The sequence below is a fragment of the Dreissena polymorpha genome, chromosome 3 (genome assembly GCF_020536995.1).
Source record: "Dreissena polymorpha isolate Duluth1 chromosome 3, UMN_Dpol_1.0, whole genome shotgun sequence".
Lineage (NCBI taxonomy): Eukaryota > Metazoa > Mollusca > Bivalvia > Myida > Dreissenidae > Dreissena > Dreissena polymorpha.
The window spans coordinates 129,236,069-129,245,893 of NC_068357.1; the positions used below are offsets into that span (position 1 = coordinate 129,236,069).

At 33.9% G+C, this 9,825-nt stretch overlaps 2 long non-coding RNA genes across 2 annotated transcripts; one reads left to right on the forward strand and one right to left on the reverse strand.

Annotated features, from left to right (window-relative positions):
- On the forward strand, positions 1-2,675 carry LOC127871425 (uncharacterized). The gene is made up of 4 exons (XR_008045331.1): positions 1-396; positions 546-621; positions 1,308-1,403; positions 2,043-2,675. It is a non-coding gene; the product is annotated as an uncharacterized LOC127871425 (long non-coding RNA).
- A 432-nt stretch (positions 2,676-3,107) lies between these two features.
- LOC127871428 (uncharacterized) lies at positions 3,108-9,234 on the reverse strand. Its single transcript, XR_008045333.1, has 5 exons — positions 9,048-9,234; positions 8,552-8,638; positions 7,955-8,058; positions 7,512-7,580; positions 3,108-5,373 (listed from the first exon to the last, which is right to left on the reverse strand). It is a non-coding gene; the product is annotated as an uncharacterized LOC127871428 (long non-coding RNA).
- Between the last annotated feature and the right edge of the window lie 591 nt (positions 9,235-9,825).

Below are 9,825 nucleotides of genomic sequence, written 5' to 3' on the forward strand. Positions count from 1 at the left end.
TGGTACATGGTACCGTCATTTATTTTTGGCATAGAAATTACATTGTTTCTAAAGAAAGAGATTTAGCTTGTTGAGCAAATAATTAATTTTCATTGAATATTTTTGATCAACCAATAAAATATACTTCATATTTAAATCAATATTTTTATTGGAAAATCACTTTACACAAATATGAATATGCGGTCGAAAACTGAAAGCCATCAGAATTCAAGATGGTTCAGACAAAAACAAGTGCTAGCGCTAAGAAAAGACTAAAAAAACAAGAGATGCAAGGTACAGGTGTAATTAAAGGGAAAGGATACTAGACATTGGTATTCAGTGTGATCGATGGAGAAGAGTTAAAGAAGCTACTGGGATTTAAAAGGACGAGAAAATGATGGAAATATTGATCGATGCGTAAGTCTTCTTCATTTTCAGTTTGTGTGTCAAAGCAACTTTTCCGTTATTATTTGGCTACATAATGAACACGATTTGACTTAAACACACACAAATCCTTTAAGTATAAAAGATTTGTTTTAGAAATGAAATATGCTTTTACATTTCAGAACTACAGTCTACTTCTGAACTAGAGAGCTTCAACAATCATCTTTTGATGTATGCTCCAAAGCGAAATGCTTTCAGGTAAATAAAAAGTTCCATGTGTAAAGTGTTTCTTTTTTATTTCATGAACACATGCTCATTGAACAAAGGAATGTATGCTCTTTCTTTTCGAGAATTTACATTTTAATAATGTAAAAATGATGTACCCTTTGTGATAAGTCTCGTAATAAACTGCCTGAATGACTAAAATACGAATATTTTTAGCTCGGCTGTTTTCGGAGACAACCTGAGGTATTGTCATAGCCAGCTCGTCGTTGTCGTGTCGTCCGCCTGCGTCGTGCTAAAACTTTGACATTTTGCTCTACAATCAAAGTGCTTCCACCTACAACTTTGAAACTTCATATGTAGATGCTCCTTGATGAGTTCTCCACGCCACATTTTTGGGTCACTAGGTCAATGTCACTGTGGCCTCTAAAAAAAAAAAATCTGACAAGCTTTCGAAGCCCAGCATGGCACCCATTATGCGGTGCTCTTGTTTCATCATGTGATAGTTAAATTATTTGTGAACAGGATTTTTGTATTTGTTCACAGGATGTTTAAACAACTAGTAGTAAATCAAGAAATGAATTCTGGTTATGAATATGTCAAGTCATTGGTGTTGAATTAGTTCATATCTAGTGTAACATCATCAAAGTCCTAAAGGCAGATTTTCACATGAGTTGCGTTATATTTTCTGAGTTTTATTTCTAAAATTATTTTTTTTTCAGCTATGCTGTTTATAGATGCAGGTGTCAGTTAGCAGCAATAGATTATTCAAAACACTTGAATCGTCCTGTTTTGTTGGACCAAGAAGGAAATTAGAGGTATTTATATTATTGTTTTTGCCCTGTATGTTTGTTTGTTTGTTTGTTTGCGTCAAACTTTAACATTTTGCCATAACTTTTGCAATATTGAAGATAGTAACTTCATATTTGGCATGCATGTGTATCTCATGGAGCTGCACATTTTTAGTGGTGAAAGGTCAAGGTCAAGATCATCCTTCAAGGTCAAAGGTAAAAAAAACAAATTAAAGAGAAGTAATAAGCTTTAAAGAGTTCATCTGAAGCTGTTAAATGATAATAAAAAAATCAAAGTGGCGCAGTAGGGGAGATAGTGTTTGTCAGAAACACATTTCCTGTTTTTATTAAATTTTGAATTGTAAAGATTAATTTACAGATTTATGTTTACTTTTTGAAAGTTTTTATTATTAACAATTCAACTGAATTAACAAACATGATGTATTTAAGCTCAAATTTGACACATTCATGTGATATGAATAATAAGTATACATTTTGCAAACAATGCTCCTGGCATAAAATAACTACTGTAGCATGGTATGCACTGAATCAGTAAATTTATATTATGGCATATATATTGTCTATAGATCTTAATTCTCGGTTTTGATTTAGCAATTGTCATTTCATTTTTCCAAACATCATGTCAGTTATAAAACAATCTTTCAGGGGAAAGAGTGCACTCAAAAGCTGCTGGTAATTGGAGCACAAGACCTATGAAAAAACCCAAAGAGTATACATACATAACCGGTTTGATCACTGAAGTTACAAATGAATTCACCATAGGCAAGAAAAGAATAAGTGGCAAATGTGAACAGCTGTCTGAAGACCCCAAAAGAATTAGGTCAACTATAGCCCCTGTCACCCGTCCACCTACATCGATACTTAGTGATCAGCATGTCTCTAGATTGAGAAAAGCGAAAAAAATGAATAGTTGCCCAAGACGTGTTTGATATTCATTTGAAATTGAGGCAGAAGTTAGATAACTATTAAGTTTCACATCTTTAGTGTTAATATAATTTTAGAAGTGTTTTGAAAATGTACAATCTTACATTATGTTATAAATAATGAATGCTCTTGGTTGTACAATGCAATGACATTTTTCAGGAAGTTTTAATATTGAATTTAGCATAATTTATTATTTTTTTAATATATTTTGTGCGATTTTTATCAATACATTTTTACACATATAAAGAACACAATTTTTCTTACAAAAAGTTTCTTTTTTTGTTTGATTATCGATATGTGTTTTTCATTGTCTTCTTTATAGCCTGTATTTAATAAACCATTGTAGTCAATGTCTCTAAGCCTCTTATAATTGACCTTGAGAGTAGTTTCTTCTTTAATTATCGATACTATGAATGTGATAGTGTATCCAGATATGCCTCACTCAGTGTTCTATTTACACATTAACATTTAATACTTTTTAATGGCCATACTCATTTGAAATGCAAATCACCTAAATAATTAAATGCCAGCATCATACACTCGAACCAACTCCTGTCACATTTCTATATGCATGTATTGAGTTCGATCCATTTTTCAGATGAATATAATACAAAATTTGTTTAAAAAAAATCAAACTTCCATGCATGGGCCAACAAGTTCTTATCACACTGAATAAAATACCTCAATTGTATATCAATTTAATAGATATGAATGACTCGGCTGAGCTAAAATGTAGACGATCTGCACAGATTACTACATAAAGAAAGCACACAAGATACAAAACATGGTTGAACAATAATAAGATACTATTTTTCAAATTTTCAACAGCAACTTGTTGCTTTTTTATTGATTTCGAATTGTTTATTCATGCATTAGCATATGTCATAGTTTGAAATGTTATTTAAGAAACCTAATCTAACAAAATATCAAGTGTGAAACAAAATGACTCGAAATAAGTATAAACAAGGGCTGTTTGTAAAACTTGCATGCCCCCCATATGGGCTGTCAGTTGTAGTGGCAGCCATTGTGTGAATACGTTTTTTTGTCACTGACCTTGACCTAGTGACCTGAATATCAATAGGGGTCGTCTGCCAGTCATTATCAATTTACCTATGAAGTTTCATGATCCTAGGCGTAAGCTCTTGAGTTATCATCCGGAAACCATTTTACTGGTTCTAGTCACCTTGACCTTTGACCAAGTGACCTGAAAATCAATAGGGGTCATCTGCGAGTCATGATCAATGTACCTATGAAGTTTCATGATCCTAGGCGTAAGCGTTCTTGAGTTATCATCCGGAAACCATTCAGTGGACGGACGGACCAACAGGAGCAAAATAACATACACCCTCTTCTTCGAAGGGGGGCATAATAAAAAAATCCAAATGCAAACTTAAAATTGAATACAAGCAAAAGATATAAAAAATCAGAATACAAACAGGTAATACACTATTGACTGTTTTTTATGAAAGGTCTTTTCAAGCAAACGTTACCATTTTCAAACTCATCCAAATTATCATTGAGACTAATCTTTTGACCAAATTTCATGAAGATTGGACAATAAATGTGGCCTGTAGAGTTTTAAAAAGGCAAATGTAGAGGCTGCACGACGGACAAAAGGCGATCACAAAAGCTCACCATGAGCACATTGTGCTCAGGTGAGCTAAAAAGTGTAAAAATCAAACTATTAAGTTCAAACAAGAAAATAAAATAAGTATACAAGAAATGAATTTTGATATTCAATTAGTTTATTTACATAGTATTTTTAAGAAATATGTCATTGCTACTTTTATTTCTTTCATCTTACAATCCAGAGTACTCATGGCATTTCATTCAAATGACACCAAAGTAAGCATACAAATGTAAAAACTGCTGTGCAAGTTTTAATAATAAACTAGCACATTTCACACAAATTGGTATTTCAAAACAATATGCATAGAACTGAAAAATTCAAATGATTAAGCATAATTCTAATGATTTGCATAAATATAAATGTTTCAAAAAAGGAGCCAGAACAAAAAATAATCAAAACTAAGAAAGTTCTATGTCTGATAAATGAAAAAGAATAGCAACTAGGCTGTTTGTAAAACATGCATGCCCCCCATATGGGCTGTCAGTTGTAGTTGCAGCCATTGTGTGAATACGTTTTTTGTCACTATGACCTTGACCTTTGACATAGTGACCTGAAAATTAATAGGGGTCATCTGTCAGTCATGATCAATGTACCCATGAAGTTTCATGATCCTAGGCCTAATTATTCTTGAGTTATCATCAGGAAACCATTTTACTATTTCGAGTCACTGTGAGCTTGACCTAGTGACCTGAAAATCAATAGGGGTCATCTGCCAGTCATTATCAATGTACCTATGAAGTTGCATGATCCTAGGCGTAAGCATTCTATAGATATCATCCGGAAACCATTTTATTGTTTCCAGTCACTGTGACCTTGACCTAGTGACCTGAAAATCTAAAGAGGTCATCTGCCAGTTATGATCAATTTACCTATGAAGTTTCAAGATCCTAGGCGTAAGCATTCTTGAGTTATCATCCGGAAACCGTTTTACTGTTTCTAGTCACTGACCATTGACCTAGTGACCTGGAAATCAATAGGGGTCATTTGCCAGTCATGATCACCAGTCATGATCAATGTACCTATGACGTTTCATGATCCTAGGCCTTAACGTTCCTAAGTTATCATCTGGAAACCATCTGGTGGACGGACCGACGTGCAAAACAATAAACCCCCTCTTCTTTGAAGGGGGGCATAAATATGCAAAATTGTTAGAACACTAGGCCTTCACCTGGTATGAAGCCTGTATACTGGCCTGAAAGACTAAGAAACTTCTCCCTTATTAATTTAACACAACATGCTGGGACAGTTCTTCTGTCTCTAGCAGTCAGTTTCCCATGCATTAAAATGGTAAATTGTCTGTATGCAGCATGTCTGAACAATTTATAGACATCTTCTAGTGTCTCTGCATAAAAGGAAAACACATCTTGTCGATACTGCTGCTGACTGTAGAGGGTCATCCTATCCAGCACCGATAGTCATCTCCTACAAAGAAATTATTGCAGATTTTACTATAAATTTCTTGCAAATGTAACTCCAATCAGCAGTCAGTGAGACAGCACACTAGATTATATAGCCTTGTTCTGAGAAAACAGGACATAATGCATGTGCGTAGTGTCATCCCAGAGTAGCCTGTGCAGTCCACACAGGCTCATCAGGGGCAACACCTTCCGCTTTTATGACATTTTTCGTTAAAATGTCTTCTTAGCAAAAAACCAATTTAGGCGGAAAGTGTCGTCCCTGCTTAGCCTGTACAGATTGCACAGGCTAAGCTGGGACGACACTTTACGCACATGCATTATGCCCAGTTTTCTCAGAACGCGACTCATATTAAGGGGTGGAAAGGTGTTGATGGTATCAATGCAATGGATCAATGGAGTACAAAAATTGAAATGGTATGCAAACTTAACAATTTTTAAGAAAAAAAAAGAATTCCTTTATTTACTCATGTAAAAACATAAATTGTATTGAATAAAATAGCAAGATGAGAAACAACAACACAATGTCTTAGAACTTAGCATCTTTGTTGGCATTAGCTGAAATTCATTTTAATAAGCCAATAATGATTCAGTAAATGATTTTCCCACATGACAAAATTGCCTTTATAGCAGGATTAATTTTTAAGATGGGATATTTAATAGGTTTGCATGGTGGAACATTATTGACCCATTTTTTGTCCTTGTTATAAACCAATATGACGCTGCAAAACTTCAGATATTCAGTTACAGAAACTCATAGGTAATCAATTAACCCTAAACATAAACTGATCTTGAGAGATTGGATATTAATAACTAGTGCATAACTGTCACTGAAATTCAATTATAAAATCCTCAGGGTAAAAATATGACCACATGAAATAAACTTATGATTATTTCAACATTTACCCTCAATTAAGTATTGACTTGATATCAAAATTTAAACAAGAGCACCGCCTTGCGGGTGCAGACCGCTCATCTATTTTCTTTTTAAAGGTGAAGGGACTCTCATTTTCAATCACAAAGGAGGGAGGGGTGGAGTGAAGAGGGGTGTATAGTGTGGGGTTGTGGACATTTATTACATTATCTTCCAAAAAAGCGAAAAAAAAAAAATTGGGGGGGGGGGGGGTGGGGTATAGTGTGAGGGTGTGGTGGTAATTTGTGAGATAATCTTAAAAAAAAAAAAAATTAAACAAATTGGGGGGGGGGGGGTGGGGGGGGTATAGTGTGAGGGTGTGGTGGTCATTTGTGAGATGATCTTAAAAAAAAAAAAAAAAAATAGGGGGGGGAGGGCGGGGGACGGTTTGGGTGGAGTCTATTGTGGTATGTCAGGTAAGAGTAGTTTCGTCAAAGTATCAATCAAATCTAATCATAAATAAAGAAGTTATGGCAATTTTAGCAAAATTTAATAATTTGACCTTGAGAGTCAAGGTCATTCAAAGGTCAAGGTAAAATTCAACTTGCCAGGTACAGTAACCTCATGATAGCATGAAAGTATTTGAAGTTTGAAAGCAATAGCCTTGATACTTAAGAAGTAAAGTGGATCGAAACACAAAATTTAACCATATATTAAAAGTTACTAAGTAAAAAAAGGGCCATAATTCCGTAACAATGACAACCAGAGTTATGCAACTTGTCCTTTTACTGTACCCTTATGATAGTTTTTGAGTGTTCCAAGTATGAAAGCAATATCTATGATACTTTAGGGGTAAAGTGGACCAAAACATAAATTTTAACCAAATTTTCAATTTTCTAAGTATAAAGGGCCCATAATTCCGTCCAAATGCCAGTCAGAGTTACATAACTTTGCCTGCACGGTCCCCTTATGATAGTTAATAAGTGTTGCAAGTATGAAAGCAATAGCTTCATATCATATGGACTGCATAGAATGTGTTTTCATATAATACTGTAAATGATTGAATGGACAAACGAAGGAGCGAAAAAAATGAAAGATGCATTTTAAACAGCACTGACACTTATGATTATGCATGAACTGACTTTTTAGGATTTAAAACAGCCATACCACTCTATTGATTATTCGACAAGAAACATTTTCAGTACTATGTATATATGTTTCTCTAAAACACAGAGAGGAAACAGTAAAATTATGATTTTATAAATAATTGTAATTCAAATTATTTAAGTTACCTCTCTCTCACTGAGTGTTTCTCCTTCAGACTCATCAGAACTTGAAGGAACAAAAGCCAGTACAGGTTCCTAAATATAAATAAACATCCAGGAGTTACATATTGCAATGCAACAAATATAAATAGCCAAGTAATAAGATATAAATAAATAACACCTCATCAGAAAAAGATGTAGAAGTTTGGACTTCCAACTTCATCAGGTAGTGAAAGTTTGTTACAAGTTTGTATTTCCAAGAAAACCTTATAAAGATATGAAGTATAATTAGTGCAAATATTCTGCTGTGATTATTTATAAAAGTGTTATGTTGAAATAAACAAAAAATTAATCTAAGCACCCACTTAGTTCCAGGTGAATCACTTAAAAGATGAGGTTAAATGTTAGAATGAGAAGTATAAAATATAACACACTAACTGCACTTAATCATCAAATAAAAGCAATCTTACATTGTCAGACGTGCTATGGTGTTCCAATGTCGCCTTAGTTGTTGTTGCTAATGTATCAACTTTCTGGCAGGACGTTTTCCTTTACCCTTCTGTAGACTTGAATCCTGAGTGTAACAAATAAAACATCATGCATTTGATAAAAACCAAGTAATGCAGAAAATCTAATAAATAAGAGCAAAAAGAGTAACCCTAAAATGACAAAAACATGATGTCAATGTCATGACCTAATCACATGAGTTGTAGTGCATTTCTTGATTTACTACATGTTATTTGCAACCACAGCCTACATCCACAGATTTCAGACCTAAATATTGTGAAGAAAAGCAAAAAGTCCTACAATACTAAGCCAAGGTTGCTGTTCAACTCTCAGGCCTTTACAATAATAGTTCTAACTTGTAAATCATGAGTTATAGTCAATCCTGCATTAATCAACACAGAGCGGACAAGGGTGATATTATTATTTCTTCTTAGTTCGGCTGGTCACAAATAGATATACATAATTCACTATACCCCTCCGGTTGACCAGGTGGGAGAATTTATCAAATAACTGGCATATAATTAAAATGTGTACACACAACAGCATTAAAATTAACTTACTGAATCTGTGTCCTGAAAATACAACAACATTCTCTTAGATGGCTGTCTCACACGTTTACTTCTTCTCATCTCTCCCTCTGTTTTGGCCTAAATAAAAAAACATAAACACAAATTGAAATACACTGACTTATTTGTGCTTTAGGATCTGGGTACAAATTTACTGTGGAAGAATCCACTGGCTTCTATTAGCAAAATTTAAAAGTTAATGAAAATCGTACATTGCAAAATAAACTACACACAATTCAAAAGTCAAAACGAGAAAATCATAAAATCAAAATACGTTAAATTGATTCTCATGTTCATGCATTCGAGTCGTTTTCTAAGTACTATCGTCTAATTTGCAAACCAGCGACATTTAGCATCGAATTGCAAGGTAAAGACCAACAATTCGCTACCATTCAACGGCAGATAAACTCATCTTGTTGAATTAAATAAAATCAGATCGGAATTTTAATAAATTATATTTTATTAAATCAATAAAACCATATTTTCTTACTGGTTCGCTCATTGTAGATTTCGAAGCCTCCGCCATTTTGTTTGTTTGTGTCTGAATCACGTGACACCAAGCGCGAAATACAAATAGAAAGGGATTTCCTAAGGTAGACGCAAACGTCGTAATACAATTTGGCTGTTGCTCTTTAGTTTTGTAGTTTTTAGCAAAAGGTTGAGTTGGATATGGTTCAAATTAACGAATGTTATTAATTAATGTTGGATATGGTTCAAATTAACGAATGTTATTAATTAATCTCAAAATAATAGCCTTCTAAATTCAGTAAACTAATCCATTGGACAGTCCCTTTAATGAGCGATTTTACCCATATATTTGACCTTGAAGGATGACCTATTGCAAAAGTTATGGCAAATGTTAAAGTTGGGACATTAAACAAACTAACAAACAGACAGGGCAATAACAATATGTCCCCACTATAGTGGTGGGGACATAAAATGCTACAAAGCTATGTCGACATTACGTGAATGATCTACCCTTAAAACTAACATCAGAATCTGACATGTATGCTGATGATGTAACAATCCACTGTAAAGGGAATAATATAACTATGATAAATTGCACACTTCAAGACGACTTACTAAGGTCACAAAACTGGTGTATGATAAATAATATGGCAGTCAACCCAGAAAAAACTACTTGCATGACTATAGGATCACGCCAAAAACTTAAACATTCAGAAGATCTAAATTTGTTTGTAAATGACTCAAAAATAAAACATGTTGCAACCAAAAAACTTCTATGTATCCATATTGATAAACATTTA